We start from the raw sequence: 24,538 nt of genomic DNA on the forward strand, positions 1-24,538 counted from the left end.
CAGCAGGGGGATACTGTAGATAGTTATGCGAATGAAGGATCGAAAGTGACGTTCAGTGATTGGATAGTTTGTATGCAAATGAAGGATCGAAATTGACGTTCAGTGATTGGCTAGTTACTGAAAATGGTTACTGTTGCATTCTAGTGGAGCTCTATATAAGCAGGCTGACTGAGCTCCTCAGTTCAGTTCTGTTCCAGCTTACAAATAAAGAGCTGCTTTGGAAGAATCACTGTGTCGTCTGATATGTTCGCCCACAACTTAACACTTTGGGTTCAGTCAACCAGCTACAAATCCACCTGACAGTTACCTCATCCAGGCCATATCCTACCTGCTTCTCCACAAGAAAATCATAGGGCAGCCCACCCCCTCCCTTAGCATTCTTCTATACCCAAGTGGCCTTCATGTATTCTTTGCAGCATATCTTACTGTAAAACCTTGGGTACAGTATGGTACCCTTGAGCAATATTTAGAATATGGGCTTAGAACTTGCTGGTATGGACAACTCATCCCCATTTCTGCATTTACCTTCTGTGGGGTTTCATCCTGACCTAGGTTTCATGCTGACCACATCTTTTCAGAAATCGTTATCAGTCTTTTGATCAGGTTCAGATGCATTATGTCAGGTACTGGTGCCTCTGTTCTTTCACAATCTGTTGACATGGTATCTGTTATCAGCAGTCCTTTCCCAGGCTTGGAGGCTACAGTTGTAGACGAAAAAAGATGCAACTGGTGGAGGGGTGTCTGATAATCCTTGAAGTGTGATGGAAACTAGTGGTTTGTGATCTGTTTCTTCCAAAATGGGGCCCCCATCAATAAAGACATGGAGCTTTCTGCATCCATAGACTCATGCCCTGGCTTCTTTTTCTGTTGGTGCATATTGACATTCAGTCTTGATGAGTTCCTAAGGTGCATAAGGTTCCCACAACTCCCCACATTGCTGCTATAAAACAGCATCTATGTCATTCTTAGAGGCATATGTGGAGAACTCTGTTGCTCTCTTGCCCCTTCACCTTTATCAGCAGCAGAGAATTTAAACTGCATTTAGTCAAAAGCCATCTCAACATGAGGGGAAAATATGGGAGCACATTTCCAGGAAGTCTATGTAAAGCTTTAAAGCAAAAAAATTCCTTCCAGTAGCACCTTAAAGACCAACTAAGTTAGTTCTTGGTATGAGCTTTCGTGTGCATGCACACTTCTTCAGATACCTGAAGAAGTGTGCATGCACACGAAAGCTCATACCAAGAACTAACTTAGTTGGTCTTTAAGGTGCTACTGGAAGGAATTTTTTTTGTTTTGACTATGGCAGACCAACACGGCTACCTATCTGTAACTGGTGTATGTAAAGCTTTGTGCATCATAATGGATAGGTGCTGCACAACAACCATCATTGTGGTCTGCATATCAATATCATATAATTGCCTGGAAATCTCTGCCCTGGCCCAGTCATAGCCCCTTGCAATTATAGCGGCTGGTGAAAAGCCTAATGCTGAAAATAGCGAACACACCATGACTTCCTAAGAGTTATTCCCTATTTCATATGCCAATAGAACCAAAGGGAAAACCATCTTAAAGACTATCTTTGGCCCATAATAGATTATTGCCTTCTGTAGCAGCATTCTCACTGGGAGGCAAGCTGTTACTAATTGCACAGTAGCTTTAGAGATATACAACAGCCCTGCAGTGTAGTTCACCATTGTACCCCTAGAGCAGGTTGGAGGGCTGTGCTGAAAAACAATAACTTATAGGAGCCCTGCAATGTAAACCCCTGTGAATGTTGCCAATCAAGGGTGCTTTGTACTCTCCCCAATCCTCCATACCTCTCAAGTTTCAGAAAAGGTCAGTATGCTTAAATTACACTCTCAGAGCTCCTCTCAAGCCATATCCAGATTTAATTGAATATAGAAACTTCCTTTGACTTGCATGAAGGCTGATTTTTCAAAAACTAAAACCCAAGGGTCTCCTATTTTTGATGCTAACTGTTGTTTTTTTCAACTTTGTCAGGCTCAGATAACAAGTGCACCAAGGATGCACTGCAATCTTTTGTTGTGAGACCAGTTTTTTACATTGCTTTTAGGTAGATCTAATGTTCCCAGTTTCACTAGAAACTTGGGTGCATGCTGCTGTCTTCAGCATTACCTTCACCTGTAGCCCCCCACAAATCCCTCCCTTCCTTACATGGTTTGCATTAATCATAGTGTAGCACTGTATCTTCACTGGCACTAATACTGGGCTGGGTATGTGTAAGGTGAAGCCCCTTGCATTTCAAAGGTATGTATGAGAGGACCGTTCTTGCCACCATACCTGCAAGACATGTGCCTCTGGTCACAGGCAGTGTCCCCTTTCTCATGGTTGCTGTTATGTACTGAGTTGAATAGGATCCAAACTGCAGCGGTCTGATTGGTCCTAGAACAATAGGCTCCAAAATGCAGCAGTCTGATTGGTCCTAGAACAATGCAGCAGTATGACTGGTCGGCAGGAGCCACCCAATCCAGCTCCAGAAAGAAGTGGATCCACAACCTGATTGGCCTACAGGAGAAATCCGGAATTAGCCAATCACGTGCAGCCCATTGTGTAAATAATATATATAAAGCAGATACTTTGAGGGGACTTCCATTCCCTCCTCACCACTATGAGCTGAATAAAGAGCATGAAATCCACTCTCAACTCTGAGTATATTTCACTGGCGACGAGGATGGGATCCTGCTGAGCTGACCGCCACACATAGCACCGCAGCACCGCCACCTGCCGCACCGCTGCCTCGCACTGTGTATCCAGGCTTCAGCTCCGGGACCCAAGGAACTCAGAATGGCAACCAACAGCAGCTTCTCGCCGTTCAACCCAGCATCCGTAGACTGGGAAGCGTATGCCTCCCGTTTCACCTTCTTTCTAGAAGCCAAAGGGGTCACCGACGAGGAAGATGCCAAGAAAAGGGCAATATTCTTCAGCATCTGCAGAGAGGAGATGTTTGAAATCTCCCGGGCTCTCCTTGCACCTGAAGACGTCGCTACTGTTCCATACAAAACAATATTGGAACAGCTGAAGGGGCACTTTTCTCCACAGCCCTCTGTGGTGGCTCGTCAAAATGCCTTCTACGCAAAGCGGCAAGCCCCTGGGGAAACCATAACTGGGTTTGTGACCTCTCTCCGCCAAGCCGCCCGGTTCTGCAACTTCTCAGAATTGGAGAACATGCTTCGTGACCGCCTCGTCGGTGGCCTGAAGGATGAGAAGCTGCAACGACGCCTCTACGCTAAGAAGGACCTAACGTTCCAGGTCGCCCTGGAGGAGGCCCTGGCAACAAGCTGCCGAGAGGTCGATGCAAGAGGCACGACCAAGCCTGCCGTCCCAACTGAGGGTCCACCATGAAGACCTCACCAACGACTCAGGATCTGACAGGGAGGAGGTGTACAGCAGTGCACTCAAGCAGCGCACAGACCACAGCTGCCTCGACGAGAAGGAGGGAACTGCGAAAGCTGCGGGGAAAGTCACGAGAGGAGGACCTGCCGTTTCCGCAATGCAGAGTGCAGGCAGTGCAGAAAATCGGGACACATCGCCCGGGTGTGTCGGGCTCGGCTCACCTGATGCCAGGCATCAGATGACTGATCCAAGAGCCCCAGGTCCCGGGGCCCAAAGCACCAAGACAACTCGACGGAGCTCACAGACTTCCAGGTATACCAGTTGCCCCACCCCAACGTCGAGAAAATTTATGTAGAGGTACAGATAGAGGGGGGCCTGTGCTGCATGGAACCTGACACGGGTTCAACTCTATCCATAATCTCGGCAAGGACCTTAAGGAAACTGTGTCCTAGTGGGGGTCCCAAACTCAGGCCCGCCCAGAAACGTAAGGTCCCCACAATGGGGGTGGGGACCTTCAGGGTGCAATATCGAGGGCGAACGCGGCAACTGGACTTGCTTGTGGTCAAGGGCCCCTACATTAGCTTACTGGGATTGGCATGGTTTGGACCACTGGGGTTAGCCGTCACCGGGGTGAACCACACTAGTTTACAAGTGGACGTGGACGCCATATGCAAGGAATTTCCGGGGGGGGGGGTTCAATGGGAAATTGGGACAGTATACGCCCCGCCCCCATTGCTCTACAGCTTGACCCCACAGTATGACCTGTCAGGCTCAAGGCCCGCCGGGTCCCATTTGCCCTGAAACCCCATATAGACGAGGAATTGGACCGGCTCATGGGGCAAGGAGTGCTGGAGCCGGTGCCTAATGCCCCCTGGGAAACCCCAATCGTCACACCCGTCAAGCCTAATGGTTCGGTCCGCATCTGCGCAGACTACACATGTACCATAAACAAGGCCCTCATGGCCCACGCATACCCAGTGCCAGTGGTTAGCTATGTCCCTGCCACCCTGGCTGGGTCAAATTTTTTTGGCAAGCTGGACTTGGCCCAAGTACATCAACAGCTGCCAGTAGATGAGGCCACAGCAGAGGCACAGATGATTGTGACACACAGAGGAGCATTCAGGGTAAAGCGGCTGCAATTCGGTGTCAGCGTGGCACCAGGCATATTCCAGAATCTAATGGACTCTCTCCTTAAAGGGATTCCTGGCATCACCCCCTTCTTCGATGATGTGTTGATTGCCGGTCCCACACCAGAGGAGTTTGAGGACCACCTCCGCACCGTTCTGCACCGTTTCCAGATGGCGGGTCTCAAGGTGAAGCAGGAAAATGTCTACTAGGAGTGTCCCAGGTGTACTTTCTGGGATTTATGGTGGACGCAGAAGGGGTCCACCCGACTGGGGACAAGGTACGGGCCATTTGTGATGCCCCAGCGCCCAAGAGCAAGACTGAACTTCAGGCCTTCTTGGGACTATTGAACTTTTACAATTCCTTCCTTCCCCACAAGGCAGCGGTAGCAGAGCCCCTACACAGACTCCTGGACAAGCGGGCCCCTTGGGTGTGGGGCAGAGCCAGGAGGCCGCATTCCAGGCAGTCAAGGACTTGCTTGTCTGAAACTCGGTCTTGGCACGCTTTGATGAGAGGCTGCCGGTGGTGCTAGCATGCGACGCCTCACCCTATGGCATCGGCGCTGTCCTGGGACACCAATTCCCGGATGGAAGAGAGGTACCGGTGGCATACTTTTCCCAGACACTCAACGCAACCGAGCGGAACTACTTGCAAATCGACGAGGGTCTGGCAATCGTGAAGGGAGTAAAAAAATTCCATGATTTCTTGTACAGGCGGCCCTTTACTGTGGTGACTGACCACGAGCCGTTGCTGGGCTTGTTTGCCCCCGAAAAGCAGACCCCCCCCCCAAGTGCTGTCTCCTCGCGTCCTCAGGTGGTCAATTTTCCTTGCCAGCTACCAGTATGCACTGATTCACCGCCCCGGGAAGGCGATGAGCCATGCTGACGCCCTCAGCAGGCTACCACTATCGGAAACAGGCCCCGACCCAGCACCTGCACAAGAAGTTATGAACCTGGAGCTGCTTCCCGACCGCCCCATTGAGGCACAAGAAGTTGCACACCATTCCAAGAAAGATAGGGTCATCTTCCGGGTCCTGGACTGGGTGTGGAGGGGATGGCCCAGGAGCAGCCCTGGGCCAGAATTCGCCGGCTACACAACCCGCAAACATGAACTGTCGGCCCACAAGGGGTGCCCGTTATGGAGAAGCAGGGTTGTTGTTCCCCAGCCCCTCTGAAAAAGGGTCCTCACAGCCCTACACGAGACACACCCAGGGGTAGTGAGAATGAAGGCCCTTGCCAGGAGTTACGTGTGGTGGCCGGGGATCGACGGAGAGATAGAGGCCTGGGTCAAACACTGCCAGGCCTGCCAAGAATCCTGCCCAGATCCCCCAAGGGCCCCAGTCCAGTCATGGGAATCCGCCTGAGCACCATGGTCACGCCTGCATGTGGACTTTGCTGGCCCCTTTCAGGGGAAAACATTCTTCATAGTGGTACTCCTACACCAAATGGCTGGAAGTCACACTGGTACCGTCCACTTCCATGTCCGCAGCCATCCGGGTACTACGCAGGCTGTTTGCAACCCACGGGCTCCCTGACACTCTCGTCTCAGACAACGGGACCACATTTACATCTGGAGAATTCCAAACCTTCACAGCGCAGAATGCCATCCGCCACATCCGTTCGGCGCCATTTCACCCTGCCACCAATGGCCAAGCAGAACGCATGGTGCGGACCACCAAGGACACCCTTCGCAAGGGGATTGGGAGTACCGCCTTGCCACATTCCTTCTAGCACAGCACAGCACCCCCAGCTCAACGACTGGCTGGATCCCCGCTGAACTACTAATGGGTCGGCGCCTTGCAATCAGATTGGACCGCCTTCACCCTAATAGAGCTCAGAATGAGGTAGTGGTGGGGGAAGGCAGGAACCTTCGTGGCCCAGGACCCAGTGTACGCAAAGAATTTTGGGGCAGGCCCAGCATGGGTACCCGCCACAGTCACCAGGGCCACTGGCCCCATGTCGTACACGGTGCTAACGGATGGGGGGCAATGCTGGTGCCTCCACTGTGACCAGATATGGCGACGATTCCCAGGAGAAAACCAGGAGGAGGACAGGTCAGAGGAGTCCCAAGGGAACAGTGGGGCAGTGAGGGCCATAGAACAGGAGGGGCCAGCAGGAGAGGCAGAATCAGTAAATACAGAGAGGACCTGCGAGGCTGAAAGGACACTGGAACCAGAACCACGACTGAGCGAGCTGGTTGCACCAGACCAAACGGTCGCATCACAGCCAGCATCCTTGGAACACAAGCCAGAACCTGAACCCCGGACCAGGGAACACCCCAGGCCGCAACGCACACGTAGGCCGCCGGCATACCTTGAGGACTATGAATGTGACCTCCTGGGCAGGACTGGAACTTAGAGGGGAGGGGTGTTATGTACTGAGTTGAATAGGATCCAAACTGCAGCGGTCTGATTGGTCCTAGAACAATAGGCTCCAAAATGCAGCAGTCTGATTGGTCCTAGAACAATAGGATTCAGAATGCAGCAGTCTGATTGGTCCTAGAACAATGCAGCAGTATGATTGGTCGGCAGGAGCCACCCAATCCAGCTCCAGAAAGAAGTGAATCCACAACCTGATTGGCCTACAGGAGAATTCCGGAATTAGCCAATCACGTGCAGCCCATTGTGTAAATAATGTATATAAAGCAGATACTTTGAGGGGACTTCTATTCCCTCCTCACCACTATGTGCTGAATAATGAGCATGAAATCCACTCTCGACTGAGTATATTTCAGTTGCTGAATGAGGTTTATGATTTCTGGGTGCTTTTGCAGCTGGGGTGCAGCTAGACCACACCATCTCCCAACTCATGAGCGCTTCTGACTTGGGAAGAGGTTTGTTGGATTCCACCTCTGGTAAGTGTTAATTACCCCTGTAGGTCAGTTCTAGTTTCATGAAAAAGCAAGAAAGGGAGTAGCCTACAACACAATTCCCGTCATATAACTTGTAATGTTAGATACGCACTGCAGCCTATGTGCTGCTTTCTTTAAAATGTTTGGCTTACCTACCGGTAGTTCCTAGGCATTGTTCCATCCAGGCTGCTTTCAGGGTTCAGCCTGCTTACTGTGTCATGTACTTTCAGATCATTTTCTGTTAATGCAAAAATAGGCTTTTGCACTCAAGTTAGCTTTCCTTATCAGTGTAATTTGAATGCATTCCATCTGATTATCCTTATTTTTTCCAGTGGTATTTCTCAAACAGAAGTTTATAGCTTACATATTCTTTTCCAACAAATTGTAATAACACCATACATTCCCTTTGACTCTGCCGAGAATATGTAAGGAAAACAATAAAAATTTACTTTAAAAAAAAACACCAGAAGTTTATAGCTGAGCATGTATCTTAAGTCTAGATACCAAAATTGTTTGCTTGCTAGATGATATTGAAAGACATTACTTATTTGCTTTTCAACATCTGTGGAAATATTTCATAGACTCATAGAATTGTAGACTTGGAAGGATCCCTAGGGACACCTAGTTCAGCCCCCTGCAATGCAGGAATCTGAACTACATCATCCATGAACTTTCCCCCTCCTCTTCCTCCCCCCACCCCTTTGGTTTAGGTCTGTTGGGGTGTCTGCTATGAAACTCCCTTTGCAATTCTGGGGCATGAATATGCTCTGCATATTCCCACGACCTATCTTCAGTCCCATACCCCTTCCATGCTATCAGGTACTGCAACCTTTTCCTTCTCCAGTGTGAGTCGAACTCCTTCTCTCTCTTTACTACTACAGGAGGTGGGGGCGCTTCCCTAGTGTTCTGGTAGGGATGTGCAGGGACTATTGGGGATAACACAGCTCTATGGAATACTGTCTCATCTGTCTCCTGAGAAATCTCTATGTGGGACAAGAAGCTACAGTTAGAACTGGATATGAAGCAACTGATTGGTTCAAAATTGGGAAAGGAGTACGGCAAGGCTGTATATTGTCCCTCTGCTTATTTAACGTATATGCAGAATTCATCATGCGAAAGGCTGGGCTGGATGAATCCCAAGCCGGAATTAAGATCGCCAGAAGAAATATCAACAACCTCAGATATGCAGATGACACAACCTTGATGGTAGAAAGTGAGGAGGAATTAAAGAACCTTTTAATGAGGGTGAAAGAGGAGAGCGCAAAATATGGTCTGAAGCTCAACATCAAAAAAACAAAGATCATGGCCACTGGGCCCATCACCTCCTGGCAAATAGAAAGGGGAGAAATGGAGGCAGTGAGAGATTTTACTTTCTTGGGCTCCATGATCACTGCAGATGGTGACAGCAGTCACGAAATTAAAAGACGCCTGCTCCTTGGGAGAAAGGCGATGGCAAATCTAGACAACATCTTAAAAAGTAGAGACATCACCTTACCAACAAAGGTTCATATAGTAAAAGCTATGGTTTCCCCAGTAGTGATGTATGGAAGTGAGAGCTGGACCATCAAGCTCTCATCAAGAAGGCTGATTGCCGAAGAATTGATGCTTTTGAATTATGGTGCTGGAGGAGACTCTTGAGAGTCCCATAGACTGCAAGAAGATCAAACGTATCCATTCTTTCTTTCTTTTTAAGAGATTTTTATTCACAATTTTCAAAATACACAGAAAAAGAGAGAAAACATACAAAGAAGAAAAAAAGACATACAGAAAAAATATAGCAAAACAAGAATATAACATTCTAGTCTGAACCTTACTTTCTTTACTATTTGGACTTCCTCACATCTTCCGTTCCTGCTTTCCACATTTGAAAAGTTCTAGACAGCAATTTATCACCTTATTTCAGATACTTATTTATATTTTCCAATTATTATGTTTCTCATTTTGTAATTACCTCCAACAAATTTACAACCTTGATTTAAACATAATATTATTCAGGTATTAACTTAGACTCACATTTCATTATAATCTCACATTCTTTTTGACTAATTTACTGAGGCCACACTTGTTCTTACTCTTTCACTTTCTTAACATTCAGACAGTTTACAGTATTTTTGTAGGTAGTCCTTGAATTTTTTCCAATCCTCTTCCACTGCTTCTTCTCCCAGGTTGCGGATTCTGCCTGTCATTTCTGCCAGTTCCATGTAGTCTATCAGTTGCGTTTGCCATTCTTCCAGCGTGGGCAAATCTTATGTTTTCCAATATTTAGCAATTAATATCCTTGCTGCCGTTGTTGCATACATAAAAAAAGTATAATCCTTCTTTAAGACCCTTTGGCCGACAATGCCCAAAAGCAAAGCCTCTGGTTTCTTGGGAAAGGTATACTTAAATACCTTTTTCAACTCATTATATATCATTTCCCAGAAGGCTTTAACCCTGGGGCATGTCCACCAAAGGTGAAAGAACGTTCCTTCAGTTTCTTTACATTTCCAACATTTATTGTCAGGCAAATGGTATATCTTTGCAAGCTTGACTGGGGTCATGTACCACCTGTATATCATTTTCATAATATTTTCTTTTAAGGCATTACATGCCGTGAACTTCACACCAGTGGTCCATAACTTTTCCCAGTCAGCAAACATAATATTGTACCCAATGTCTTGTGCCCATTTTATCATAGCTGATTTAACCGTTTCATCTTGTGTATTCCATTTTAGCAGCAAGTTATACATTTTGGATAAAACCTTTACCTTAGGTTCTAACAGTTCTGTTTCTAACTTCGATTTTTCCACCTGGAATCCTATCTTTTTATCCAATTTAAAGACCTCTTTAATCTGAGCATAATGTAGCCAATCTCGCACTTTGTCTTTTAGTTTTTCCACACTCTGCAACCTCCAAGAGTCTCCGTCTTTTTCTAATATTTCCCAATATTTCGGCCATTTGGCCTCCATATTGAGTCTTTTCGGGGCCTTTGCTTCCAATGGTGACAGCCACCTTGGAGTCTTATTCTCTAGTAGATCTTTATACTTTATCCAAACATTGAACAGTGCTCTTCTGACAATATGGTTCTTGAAAGCCTTATGACTTTTAACCTTGTCGTACCACAAGTATGCATGCCATCCAAAAGCATTATTAAAACCTTCCAAATCTAAAACATCAGTGTTTTCAAGAAGTAGCCAATCTTTCAGCCAGCAGAATGCTGCTGCTTCATAATACAACCTTAAGTCCGGCAGGGCAAACCCCCCTCTTTCTTTAGCATCAGTTAAAATCTTAAACTTAATTCTGGGCTTTTTGCCCTGCCAGACAAATTTCGAAATGTCTTTCTGCCACCTCTTGAAGCACTCCAATTTATCCATAATTTGTAAGGTCTGAAACAAAAACAGCATTTTTGGCAATACATTCATCTTTATAACAGCAATTCGACCCAACAAGGAAAGTTTCAGTCTGGACCAACTTTCTAAGTCCCTTTTGATTTCTGACCAGCATTTCTCATAGTTGTCTTTAAACAAACTCATATTCTTAGCTGTTATATTTACCCCTAGATATTTCGCTCTTTTAACCACATTTAAACCTGTTTCCTTCTGAAACCTTTCCGATTCTGAAGACGTCAAATTTTTTTCCAATACCTTAGTTTTCTGCTTGTTTAGTTTAAACCCTGCCACCCGACCAAACTCATGAATCAATTGTAATGCTCTTTTCGTGCTAGATTCTGGCTCCTGTAATGTCAAAACTAGGTCATCTGCAAAAGCTTTAAGTTTATACTGTTTGGCTCCGACCTGGATTCCTTCCACCAACTGGTCCCCCCGGATCATGTTCAAAAGCACCTCCAGGACCGAAATAAACAACAGAGGGGAAATAGGGCAACCTTGTCGTGTTCCTTTCTCAATTTTAAACTCCTCTGTCACCACATTGTTAACTATCAATTTAGCCTTTTGTTCTGAATAAATAGCTTCTATACCATTTTCAAACCCCCGTCCCACTCCCATCCCTTCCAGATTTTTCTTCATAAACTTCCATGAAATGTTGTCAAAGGCCTTCTCCGCGTCTATAAATATCAAAACTGCTTTTGTATTAATCTTTGTTTGCAAAAGTTCCAAAATATCTATTATATTCCTTGTGTTAGTAAACATTTGTCTACCTGGGAGAAATCCTGCCTGGTCCTTATGAATCACTTCATTTAACACCTTTTTAAATCTGCTTGCTAAAATGTCTGCAAAGATTTTGTAATCCACATTTAGGAGGGAGATGGGACGGTAGTTCTTGAGCTGTGTCTTTTCAGTCTCAGACTTGGGAATCAATGTGATGAAGGCTTCTTTCCACGATTCCGGTGCTTTTTTCCCTTCCATAATTTCGTTGCAAACCTCCACTAGAGGGTGTATCAAATAGTCTTTCAGTGTCTTATAGTATTTGGAGGTGAGACCATCTGGCCCTGGAGATTTGCCCAGTTGCATATTCTGAATGGCTCCTTCGATTTCATGTTGAGTTATTTTGTGATTAAGAGTTATCCTATTATTTTGTGATAGTTTAGAAAGTCCATGACTTCTCAAAAATTGATTTATCTCTATCTCACTCTGTGGCCCTTGAGTGTACAATTGTTTAAAGTATCTCTGGAAACATTTTCTAATCTCCACAGGATCTTGTATATTTTTTCCATCAATCTCAAGGTTTGTGACGGTGTTCAATTTCTGTCTTTTTTTCAACTGCCATGCTAGCAGTTTTCCACATTTGTTTGCGGATTCAAATGACTTCTGTCTCATTTGTTTAATTTTCCATTCTACTTCCTGATTTATCAATGTAGAATATTGTCCTTGATAAAGTTTTATTTCTCTCAGAATCTCCAATGATTTCGGTTTTGATCTTAACTTTTTCTCACAATCTTTAATTTTCTCCAAGATCCTGTCTTTTTTCTCGTTTTGCAGTCTTTTCTTTATCGTATTTTGTTGTATCAGAAACCCTCTCATGACCGCTTTGCTTGCGTCCCAGATTACTCCTTTTTCCGTTGTAGAGTTCAAGTTTATTTCAAAATAGTCCTTCAAAGACTTTTGGGCCTTTTTAACAATCTCCTGATCTCTGAATAGATTGTCATTCATCCTCCATCTGAAGGAACCAGTTGGCTTTAATCTCAAATCCATCTTTACTGCGTTATGGTCGGAGCATGTCTTTGGGCAGATTTCCACCTTTCTTATCTTAGGTCTTTCTTATCCTCTAGCTGTCCATATTTGGTCGATTCTTGTCCATGTCAGTTGGGCTTCAGAAAAGAATGTTCCCTCTCTTTCTAGGGGGTTCTTTGTCCTCCAGATGTCAATCAAGTCCATATTGTCAGTTAGGTCAAAAAAAGTCTTAGGCAGTCTGCCATCTTTTGTCACGTTTTGGTTGTGAGACTTGTCCATGTTTGTTGATACCACTCCATTCATATCTCCCATCATAATGATGTTGTTATAGTCCATATATTCCAATAATGTCTCATGCAAGTTCTTATAGAATTCCGATTTCCCCTCATTTGGTGCATAAATTCCTAAAATTAAAAACTTTTCACCTTGAGCTTGAATCTCAATTGCCAAAATTCTTCCCTGCTCGTCTTTAAACAATAATTTTGGTGCTAGATTCTCCTTTGCATATATTACCACTCCTCTTTTTTTAACTCGGTCCGATGAAATAAATTCTTGGCCTAGTCTCTTATTTATTAACACCTTTCTGTGGAGTCTAGTCACATGTGTTTCTTGCAGGCAAATAATGTCCAATTGTTCTTTCTTCAGAATATGAAATATTTTCTTCCTTTTTTCCGGGGAATTGCAGCCGTTAATATTCCAGCTAAGAAGTTGCAGAGACATCTTGGACAGATATGTTATCCGTTCGCAGGTGGTGGTGGTAGTGTCTTCTCCTTCTCTTGCTCCTCTGGTCTCACAGGTGTTGGTTCAGGCGGCGGCCCTGCTCCCAAAGGTCTATCGATCCCTTTCTGAAGATCCTCTCCGTAAATGCTCAAAAACTTTTCTTTGTCTTCGGCTGTTTTAATTCTCACTTTCTTCCCTCTGAATGGAAATGACACTCCCTGAGGAAATTCCCACCTGTAAGGAATGGCGTTGCTCCTCAAGAGTCACGTTAGTTCTGTATAGGTAGATCTAAGATCCAGAAGTTGTTTTGGGATGTCTCTAAAAATCTCCACTCTTTTGTCCTGGATTTCAATTGACTTTTCGTAGTGTAGACCCAATATTTTATCTCTTTCCTCCTTGGATCTCAATATAATCAAACAGTCTCTGGGCCTGTCTTTCCTTGTTAGTTTTCCAAGTCTGAAAGCAGTCACAATTTTAAAGTCCTTTTCTGCTTCCAAATTCCAGAACTTGGAAAATTCAGTTGTCAAAAATCCAATCAAATTTCCTTGTTCAGATTCTGGGATTGACCTCAATCTCAAATTATTTTCCCGATTTCGCAGTTCTATCATGGACAGGTAGGCCTGATGTTCATCAATCTGCTTATGCATAGCGGTTACCGCTTTCTGCAGAGCTTCAAATTTTTGATTGGCTTCCTCTGCTAGTTTACGATTTTCCAAAGTGGCTTCCGATAACTTCCCAATTTGCTGTGTGTTCTGAACCACTTGTTCCGTCAGTTTATTAACGCTGGCTGTGTTTTGATCAATCTTAGCCGATTGATCATCCACTTTTCTATCCAGAGATTCCAATTTTTCCAGTATTTTATCTAGCACTGATTTGGAATCTCCTGCCATACCTTCCAGCAAATCTTGCTCAGTACCTTCTTTTTCTGCTGTGTCCAAAGCAACAGGGACAGGTAATTTGCCCTCTAGTTCCAAAACAGCAGGCACAGATGATCTACGCGGCTGTGCCGTTAGATTCAAAGTTGTTTGTTTTGCTTTCACTTTGGCCGCTCTTGTCTTTCCAGCTCCACTCATTCCAAACACCTTCCAGAAGCCAAGGTCAAATTGTGTAATATCCCATGGGAACCTCCAGCAGAGAAAGTAAGCAATAAGATAAAATAGTAAATAGCAGATGTGCAAAGTCACGTACCAGTATGTGTCCACTATCCTCTAGAGGGAGCCCAACAAAGAAGTTGAGGGAAGAAAGCAAACTTAAAAAGAACACAATGTCCAGCCTGCCTCCATTTTCTGGAGAACCCTCAGTTTCTAAAATCCTGCAGAGTTGGTCTTAAATGTAAAACAAAGTCTCAAAGAAGTGTGAGAACAGCTCCAATGTAGCAGTTCCAGTTCCAGTTAAACTCAGATGTAACAAAGTCCAGTTTCTAAGTATCCAAAGTATCTAAAGTTGCAATCTGACAGCTCTATTTCATAGGCAGTTCCCTTCCTGGGCTCTGCAGCAAATTTTGTAATCCACAGGGAGAGGTGAAATAAAGTCCATAAACGAAAAGCAGTACACCAGAAAACAGAAGGTATCCTCAAGATATAGAAGTACTCACTGAGATGAAAGAGTCAGTTGATTTAAGAACAAGATCAAAGGTTTCAGACTTCAGAGACTTTTGCTTTAACTCCCAAGCAGAGCGGGAGACGGACTTCCTGTTAACATCTCCCGCTTTCAGCCAATTTATAAACTAAATTTAGTCCCAAATTTTCTTTCCGTTTCTTTACTCACGGGTTGTTGCTTTTTATAGTTGAATTTGTCCAGGAAAAAAGGTCAGCGCTTATCGACAGCAGCTGTGCGGCTTCGCTCCGCAGGAATGCCGATCAACCCACAGCACCGCGCTCCCGTCTTCGTCTCCAGAGCCCCTTACAGGGTCCCTTCAACGATTTTGGGTGCGCTTCTGGTGCCCGCCGGGTCCCAAGACCACAGGCTACCACTGCCTGTGGTTTTCCTAAATGGGTCTCCGCTTTGCCGTAGCGGACGACCCCGTTTCCACGGAGCTTCCTCTCCCGTACTAGAAGAGGTCCGCCATTGCCGTTTCGCGCCGCCTCCGGAAGTAAGGCAAACGTATCCATTCTTAAGGAAATCAGCCCTGAGTGCTCACTGGAAGGACAGATCCTGAAGCTGAAGCTCCAATACTTTGGCCACCTCAGGAGAAGAGAAGACTCCCTGGAAAAGACCCTGATGTTGGGAAAGATGGAGGGCACAAGGAGAAGGGGACGGCAGAGGACGAGATGGTTGGATGGTGTTCTTGAAGCTACCAGCATGAGTTTGATCATTTTTTAAAAAATGATATTTATTGAAAGTTTAAAATTACAGAAAAAAGTGAAAAAAAGAGAGAGAAAAGAGATTAAACAATACAATACATATAAAAAAGAAGAAGAAAAGAACAAAACACACAATACATCAAGACCAAAAACAAAAGCGAAAAAATTAAAAACAGATCCAATATTTCCATATCTTTGTCTTTCATTAACTTGTTTCATTGACCTCCTCACACCTCCCTTTTTGTATTCTAGTTATTAATTATTTCAGCAAATCCTTTCCATATTTCACTATTTTCTGTCATTTAATTGTCTTAATTTATTTTAACCTTATCTTACCAAAAAAAACCCCTAGAACTTAAAACTTATTTGTACATAGCTCCTTATAACATTTCTACTAAAGCCATATAGTTTCATTCCAACATTATTCTAACACTCATAAATTTTACAATATTTTTCTAAATAAATTTTCTTCCAATCTTCATCCACCGTCTCTTCTCCCTGGTCTCAGGTTCTGTCCATCTTTTCTATCCATTCCATCTAGTCCATCAACCTGGTGATCTCCTGTCCGAGGCTCTTAACTCTTTTCCCTGTCCCTTCTGCAGATCTTCTTCATATTTATACCTACACTTTACTTTGTCTTCTGCTGATCTTGTTCTTAATTTCCTTCCTTTGTCACTGAGGAGTAGATCTCGGGGAGACTCCAACCTAACAATGTCTTTATCCCTTCTCGACAGGTCAGCCCATTCTCCATAAACAGAGCCAAAATCCAAAAAATATTTCAAAACATGTTTCAAAGTCCCTCAAAAGTTAAAGGCCCCCGCCACTCCAATCTTCCCCTGGCCCAAAACCAGATCCCAAAGGCCAGAACATCCCTGCATAAGGGGATCTTTCCAACTTTCCTTCTCCAATCCGATCGGGACTCCATCTCTCCAAATCTGGCTTTCTCCAGATTCGGTCTTCAAAAGCAACAGCTTATGCATGAGTTTGATCAAACTGCGGGAGGCAGTGGAGGACAGAAGTGCCTAGCGTGCTCTGGTCCATGGGGTCACGAAGAGCCGCACACGACTAAACGACTAAACAACAACAACAATTCTGCTCTGGTCAGACCTCACATGGAGTACTGTGTCCAGTTCTGGGCACCACAGATCAAGAAGGACACTGACAAACTGGAACGTGTCCAGAGGAGGCAACCAAAGTGGTCAAAGGCCTGGAAACGATGCCTTATGAGGAACGGCTAAGGGAGCTGGGCATGTTTAGCCTGGAGAAGAGGAGGTTAAGGGGTGATATGATAGCCATGTTCAAATATATAAAAGGATGTCATATAGAGGAGGGAGAAAGGTTGTTTTCTGCTGCTCCAGAGAAGCGGACACGGAGCAATGGATCCAAACTACAAGAAAGAAGATTCCACCTAAACATTAGGAAGAACTTCCTGACAGTAAGAGCTGTTCGACAGTGGAATTTGTTGCCAAGGAGTGTGGTGGAGTCTCCTTCTTTGGAGGTCTTTAAGCAGAGGCTTGACAACCATATGTCAGGAGTGCTCTGATGGTGTTTCCTGCTTGGCAGGGGGTTGAACTTGATGGCCCTTGTGGTCTATTCCAACTCTATGATTCTATGATTCTTTCACCAATTTTTAAGGTTCATCTCCTATTGCATCTGTCAGCTTTGCGAGCTCCAAGTACTCGCACAATTTGACTACCCATTCCTCTTTAGTGGGTGTATTTTTATCTTTCCAGTGTTTTGCCACTATAACCCTTGCTGCTGACGTTGCATACATAAATAGCCTAGTTTTGTTTTTGGGAATATTATCTGAAACCATTCCTAGTAAAAATTCTTCCGGTTTCTTACTAAATGTAGTTTTTATCAATCTCTTTATCTCTTCATAAATCATGTTCCAAAATCTTTGTATCTCTAGACAGGACCACCACATATAGTAGTATGTTACTATCTGTTCCTTACATCACCAGCACTTGTTATTGTTTGATTTATTTATTTTTGCAAGTTTTACAGGGGTCAGGTACCACCTATAGTACATTTTCATAAGATTTTCCCTTATGAGGAAACAAGCCGTGAATTTTATATTTTTAGTCCATAATTCATTCCAAATATTGGGTTTGATCGTATGTCCCAGGTCCCTCTCCCATTTTACTGTAATTTCTTTGATATCTTCCTCCTTTCTTTGCCAATTCAAAAGTAGTTTGTACATTTTAGAAAGTATCTTTTGATTATTATATAAAATATCCTTCTCCAGATAGGATATTTTTTTGTCGAATCCTTTGGTTCTTTTATCCTTTTCAAGGGTGGCTTTTAATTGATAGTACTGCAGCCAGGTTATTCCCTTCTGTTTCAATGCGCTTAGACCCTTTATTTTCGGATCACTACTTGTTTCCTCTACTAAATCCTTATATGTTAGCCAATCGCTGTTCATATTTATCCTGTGAACCGACATAAGATTCCATTGGTGACAGCCACCATGGTGTTTTGGTTATTACTGATTTTTTACTCCTCTCCCATACTTCATATAATGCCCTTCTCACAAAAGGGTTTAAAAATCCTTTGTGGGATTTAACCTTGTCATAGCCTATGTAGCCATGCCACCTGTACACAATATCCCATCTCTCCAGATCTAGGACTTCTGTGTTTTTGATTAATATCCAGTCCTTAATCCATGTCCAGCACGCTGCCTCAAAGTACAGTTTAAGGTCAGGGACCGCAAAGCCTCCTTTTTCCTTCAACTCTGTTAGTAGCTTAAATTTTATGCTTGGTTTTCCCCCTTGCCAAATAAACTTGGCAAGGTCGTTCTGCCATTCCTTAAAACACTTTACGCCTCTAATTATAGGTATTGTTTGGAACATAAAAATCATCTTTGGCAATGCCATCATTTTAACTGTGGATATTCTCCCCCACAGGGACAAATTCAATTTTCCCTAAGTCTCTAATTCTTTTTTTATTTCCTTCCACTTCTCATAATTGTCCTTATATAAGTTTATATTCTTATTGGTGATCCAAACCCCCAAATAATTTACCTTATTGGCTACCTTTAAACCTGTTGTATTTTCCAGTTCCTCTTGTTCCAACTTACGCAAATTTTTCATTAATAATTTGGATTTTCCTTTATTCAGTTTGAACCCAGAGACCTTCCCAAATTCTTCTAGTTGTGCGAGTGTTTTTTTGATACTTTCCACTGGGTTTTCAGTGGTTACGATTACATCATCAGCAAAGGCTTTAATTTTGTAGTATTGAGTTCCTAGGTTAATTCCTCTTATATTTTTATCCTTTCTTATTGCTATTAAAAGTGGTTCCAAGGTGGCAATAAAAAGAAGTGGGGAGAGAGGGCACCCCTGTCTTGTCCCCCTTTCGATGCTGAACTCTTCGGTGATCTCATTATTTATTAGCAATTTTGCTTTTTGGTTATCATATATCACCCTAATTCCATTAATTATTTTCTCCCCTATGTCCAGACCTTTGAAAGTTTCCAATAGGAAATTCCATGATACTCTATGAAAAGCTTTTTCTGCATCAACCAATAACATGGCCATCTTTTTACTTGGTTTCATTTCCACATATTCCAACAGGTCAATTATTATTCTTGTATTGTCCTTTATATGGTAAGAAGCTCACCTGGTTTCTGCTGATTATTTTGTTTAGAGTCTTTTTTAATCTATTAGCCATCACCCCAGCATAGATTTTATAGTCTGTATTCAACAGGGAGATTGGTCTATAATTTTTCATGTCTGTCAACTCCACTCCCTGTTTCGGGATTAGAGTGATCAGTGCTTCTTTCCATGATTGTGGTATATCTTTCCCTCCCAGTATATTATTCATTCTTCTTTGTAATATAGGGAGGATTACTTCTTCCAGGTTCTTATAGTAGTAGTAGTTCTTATATATAGGTTCTTATAGTAGTAGTAGTTCTTATATATAGTTCCAGGTTCTTATAGACGGAATCATCTCCCTGTCTGACATGGCATACAGCTTACCCACCGGCAGCTGCGCCCCTGGGAGCAAATTGATTTGGCAGTCAAACGGCCTGTGGGGTGGCAGCCTATCTGCCTCTTTCTCACTAAAAACCTCCTTCAGATCCGCATATTGTGGCGGCACCTCCCCTTTTCGTTCCACTGCCATACTTGCCACTCTGGCTACACTCATCCTCGGTGTTTCCCCTCCTAGGCAGTGCTGCAGGCAGTAGTCTGACCCAAAGCTGACTGTCCTCTGGTACCACGCCACCACAGGATCATGTTGCGCTAGCCAGCTCATTCCTAATATTATTGGGGGACCCGCTAATGAGGCGACGTGAAAGGCGATCGTTTTTGAGTGCCTAGACACTCTCATTCTCATCGGTGGGGTCTGGTGGATCACTTCCCCCCCAATCAGTTCCCTCCCATCAATGGTGGTAACTTGCAGGGGGACATCCAAAGGTAGCAAGTGAAGCTGATGCTCTAAGGCAAAGTCCTTGCTGAAAAAGTTGCATGAACTCCCCGAGTCCACCATTCCCTGAACCTTGACTGGGTGCCCATTCGGGAGTTCTAGCACCACCTCTATGGCAATGGCTGCTCTTGGAGAATCTGGTTTGGGCACGTTCACTGGTTGTTGGCTTGGCTGCTGTGCCCGCTGATTGGCAGCCAAGCGTTTCCATTTCCCTGCTCCTGGGTCTGTTGTTCCTCCTCCTCGCCCCCCACAGCCCCCACCATTCCTTGCCAGGCCTTTCTTTGTGGGCAAAGGAAACATTTCTTGGTCGTTTTTACATCCTTTCCCTCCTTTTTGTGACCCTCGCTGGAGTTTGAAACCTCCTGGGCGCGCGCACCACCTATTTCCATTGGCTCCGCCGGCGGGGAAGGCTGCCTTGGTATTTTAGGAATGCGGTAGTCATGACAACGCTGCTCTCTCCCTTCCCGCCTCTCTTGTGCCCACGCTTCCTGTCTTACACCAATCGCAAGGGCAGCTTTGGTCAGCAGGTCCATAGACTGTGGGCAGGGCGCGCGCGAAAGCTCATCTTTGACCGTTGGTGACAACTCCTCCTCAAATAACATTTGTATGGGTTCCGAGTCCAGCTGCCACCCCAGACGGTGAACTATCATTGCAAAACGTGACCAATAGTCTCTAACTGACCCGTCTCCCTGCTTACAGTTCATCAGTTCTCTTTTGGTCACACTTTGTTGCACATCACTCGAGAACATTGCATCCATTGCCTGGAAGAATTTCGGGAGATCCTCCATGGCATCATTTTGCGTCGCCATAAGCAGCCTGATCCACTCTCTAGCCCCGTCCTGCAGGTGCCCCACAATGTAAGCAACCCGCGCTGCGTCATTTTCAAAATCGCTCTGCTGCAGCTTCAAGGCATATTCTATTTCTGTTCTAAATGCCCCATAATCTTGAGGCTTCCCCCCAAACTTGTGCACCAGTCCCGGTACCTTCCTTGCTATGGGGGTGGGTTTCCCCTGAGCATCTAGAGACTGTCGTTCGTCTAGCCTCGCCGTCAGGATGGCTATATGCTCTTCCAAGTCGCGGTTTCTCTCCTCCAGCGATTGGCCTCCAGCCGCCCCTTTCGTGGCTCCGACTTCTCCGGTCTTACTCATGATGCCGCCTGTTTGTTGCGCACGAGCAACTTTCAGAGACAGACAGATTGCTGTAATGGTTTGGAGTTACTCGTGCGTAAGCCGACCCCGTTTGGGCGCTTGTTTGCCTGGTTAAACCCTTCGGACTGCACAGCCCATCTCCGTGTGGCTGTCTCAGTCACTGGCAGAATCTGTCTGTGGGCGTTTCTTAAACCTCTGCCAGCATAAAAGCTGTTTGACACCTAATTGTCTCCGCCTCTCATTGCGCGGGAGTCTCCTGCGCAGGGTGGGCGTGGGTAGTGGAGTGCCTGGGCCCTCTTCACTGACTTCCAGGGAAGAATCCCGGAGCCCTTCCACCTCCTCTTCCCATTGCTCTCCTGGACTCTTGGTGTTACGTGTATTTCCTTCCCCTTCCACCAAGCTGAGTCTCCCCCTTGTGCTAGGACCATCACCTGCAGAATCGGAGACCCTCTCCTTCTCCCGTGTCTCTGATGTCAGTTCCCTGACAATTTCCAACATAGATTATCAGTCTTGTGGTAAATCTTTGCTAATTTTACAGGGGCTAAGTACCATCTATACATCATTTTCATGACATTTTCCTTTAACACCGTGCATGCAGTGAACTTAACCCCTTTCCTCCACAACCTTTCCCAGTCTTCAAACATTATATTATGTCCAACATCTCTTGCCCAATCTATCATCACAGATTTAACTTGTTCATCCTTTGAGTGCCACTCCAACAATAAATTGTACATTTTAGACAAATTTTTAACTTTAGAATGTAGCAACTACATTTCCAATTTGGATTTTTCCGATGCAAAACCATTTTTTAAATCTAATTTATACAATTTGTTAATCTGATGGTAATGTAACCAATTTATTTTATCTTTGATTTGGTCAAATAGTCTTAATTCAAATCCTTCTTTATCTTCCAGTAATAGATCTGAATATCTCAACCAATTAGTCTCCATATTGGACTTTTTCTGAGCCTTTGCCTCCATTGGCAAAAGCCATCTGGGTGTTTTTCTTTCTAAGAGATCTTTGTATTTTATCCAAACGTTATTTTAAAAACCATTATGGGCCTTTATATTGTCATACCATAGATACGCATGCCATCCAAACACATTGTCAAATCCCTCCAGGTCAAGAACATCTTTATTATCTAGTTGTATCCATTCCTTAACCCAGCAAAGGGCTGTGGCTTCAAAATATACCTTCAAATCTGGCAGGGAAAATCCCCCTCTTTCTTTTGAATCTGTTAATAATTTATATTTAATTCTGGGTTTTTTCCCCTGCCAGATAAATCTAGACAAAGCTTTCTGCCATTCTTTAAAACATTTCACATTATCAACAATTGGGATGGCTTGAAACAAAAACATCTTTGGCAATACATTCATCTTAACCACCGATATCTGGCCCATTAGTGATAATTTTAAATTTGACCAAGTTTCAAGATCTTGCTTGAATTCATTTCATAATTTCTCATAGTTATCTTTATATAAGTTCAGATTTTTTTTGTCGACAAATTTACACCCAGATATTTAACTTTTTCACTAAAACTAGGCCTGTTTTTTCTTGCAGCAATTTCCTTTCCTCATTGTCAAATTTTTCTCTAATACTTTGCTTTTGCTCTTATTTAACTTAAATCCTGCTACCTGTCTGAACTCCTGTATCACTAGGTTGCTCAGGTTCTTGAGGCATCTCATATAATGAGTAAGCACCACTGCTCTCCCTCTCACTCTGCCACTTGGAAGAGGGGCCTAGGGGGTTCGTGCCACCTTTCTTTGTTGTTCTGCCACCAGGATTTGCCATTGTTGACTTAAGGCTCCAGTGATTTGATCTATTTGTGTCTTTAGAACCGCATTCTGTTGAAGCAGCAACTGTACCTGGCCTTCTTCAGCTCCTGTTTGCTTCTGAGCTCTGTCTGCGGCCCCTCCTTCGGCTCCTGTTGAAATGATTAATTGCTCCTCCGGCAATTATAGTGATAGAGTGTGAGCTAGCTGTCAAGTACAGGAGTTCCCTTCTCCCTCCTGGTAGCTCACCAATAATAATGTGCATCTGGTATATTTATAGTCTTTATATTACAGTATCATGTTGTGAACACAGATTGGCCTCCCTCTGCCAGGATTGGAGTAGCTCACTCTGACTCCTCCCCTCCCCTTCTGCAGCAAGCAGCGTGCCAACAGGAAGTCCTGCCTCCCCTGCATCTCTTTTGTTCTCTGACAAGCTTGTACCTCCAAGATTGGGGAAAGGGAAGGGGTTCCCCCCCCCACTCTCTATTGATGTATCACCCAGTTGCTTCCTTCCTTCTGGTTCCCTAGCAACAATCTCAAAGCTGAGCAGCTCTATGTCTCCCTGTCTCTCTGCTTCTGGAGACGCTGACAGTGAGGGGGGGGTGAATAGTCCCCCTCTTCTGTTAGAAGCTGATTTCCCTGCCCTCCCCAATCCTCATCTTCAGAGTATTCTCGGACATTATAGCAAGAATTATTAGGTTTTTAAAAGGGGGCATTGTTTATTTTCCCCAAGGACAAGCTGCTGATCTGCTGGGATTGATTAATAAAAGTTTCCACTGTCCTGCTTCTTTTGAAACTTCAGGCTATATGCAGCTGAAAATGGAAAGCGGCCTTTTGCATGCTTTTCTTTTTAAATGCCACTGAACTGCAAATAGATGAGACTGCAAAAATGAGATGGCAAAAATAAATATTGACATCCTGGGCATCAGTTAACTAATATGGATGGGAATGGGCGAATTCAGTTTGGAGGACCATCATATCTACTACTGTGGGCAAGAAACCCGTAAAAAAAATGGAGTGGCCCTCATAGTCAACAAAAGAGTGGCGAAAGCTGTACTGGGATGCAATCTCAAAAATGATAGAATGATCTCAGTACGAATCCAAGGCAGACCTTTTAACATCACAGTAATCCAAGTTTATGCACTACTGGTGCTGAAGAAACTGAAATTGACCACTTCTATGAAGACTTACAACACCTTCTAGAAATGATACCAAAGAAGGATGTTCTTCTCATTATAGGGGATTGGAATGCTAAAGCAGGGAGTCAAGAGATAAAAGGAACAACTAGCAAGCTTGGCCTTGGAGATCAAAACGAAGCAGGGCAAAAGCTAATAGAATTCTAATAGAATTCCGTCAAGAGAACAAGCTGGTCATCACAAACACTCTTTTCCAACAACACAAGAGACGACTCTACACATGGACATCACCAGATGGGCAGCATCGAAATCAGATTGATTATATTCTCTGCAGCCAAAGATGGAGAAGCTCTATACAGTCAGCAAAAACAAGACCTGGAGCTGACTGTGGCTCAGATCATCAGCTTCTTATAGCAAAATTCAAGCTTAAACTGAAGAAAGTAGGAAAACCCACTGGGCCGGTAAGATACAATCTAAATCAAATCCCTTATGAATCCACAGTGGAAATGAGGAACAGGTTTCAGGATTTAGATTTGGTGGACAGAGTACCTGAAGAACTATGGATGGAGGCTCGCAACATTATACAGGAGGCAGCAA

The 24,538-nt window shown here is 44.3% G+C and overlaps 1 protein-coding gene and 2 pseudogenes across 5 annotated transcripts in view; all 3 read left to right on the forward strand.

Moving 5' to 3' along the window:
* Positions 1 to 24,538, forward strand: part of FAR2 (fatty acyl-CoA reductase 2) — a 144,663-nt gene that overhangs the window by 17,385 nt on the left and 102,740 nt on the right. The gene's annotated exons all lie outside the window — the stretch shown is intronic.
* Positions 2,806 to 4,590, forward strand: LOC144328107 (uncharacterized; annotated as a pseudogene).
* On the forward strand, positions 4,988 to 22,964 carry LOC144328108 (uncharacterized; annotated as a pseudogene).

This window comes from Podarcis muralis, chromosome 6 (assembly GCF_964188315.1).
Source record: "Podarcis muralis chromosome 6, rPodMur119.hap1.1, whole genome shotgun sequence".
NCBI lineage: Eukaryota > Metazoa > Chordata > Lepidosauria > Squamata > Lacertidae > Podarcis > Podarcis muralis.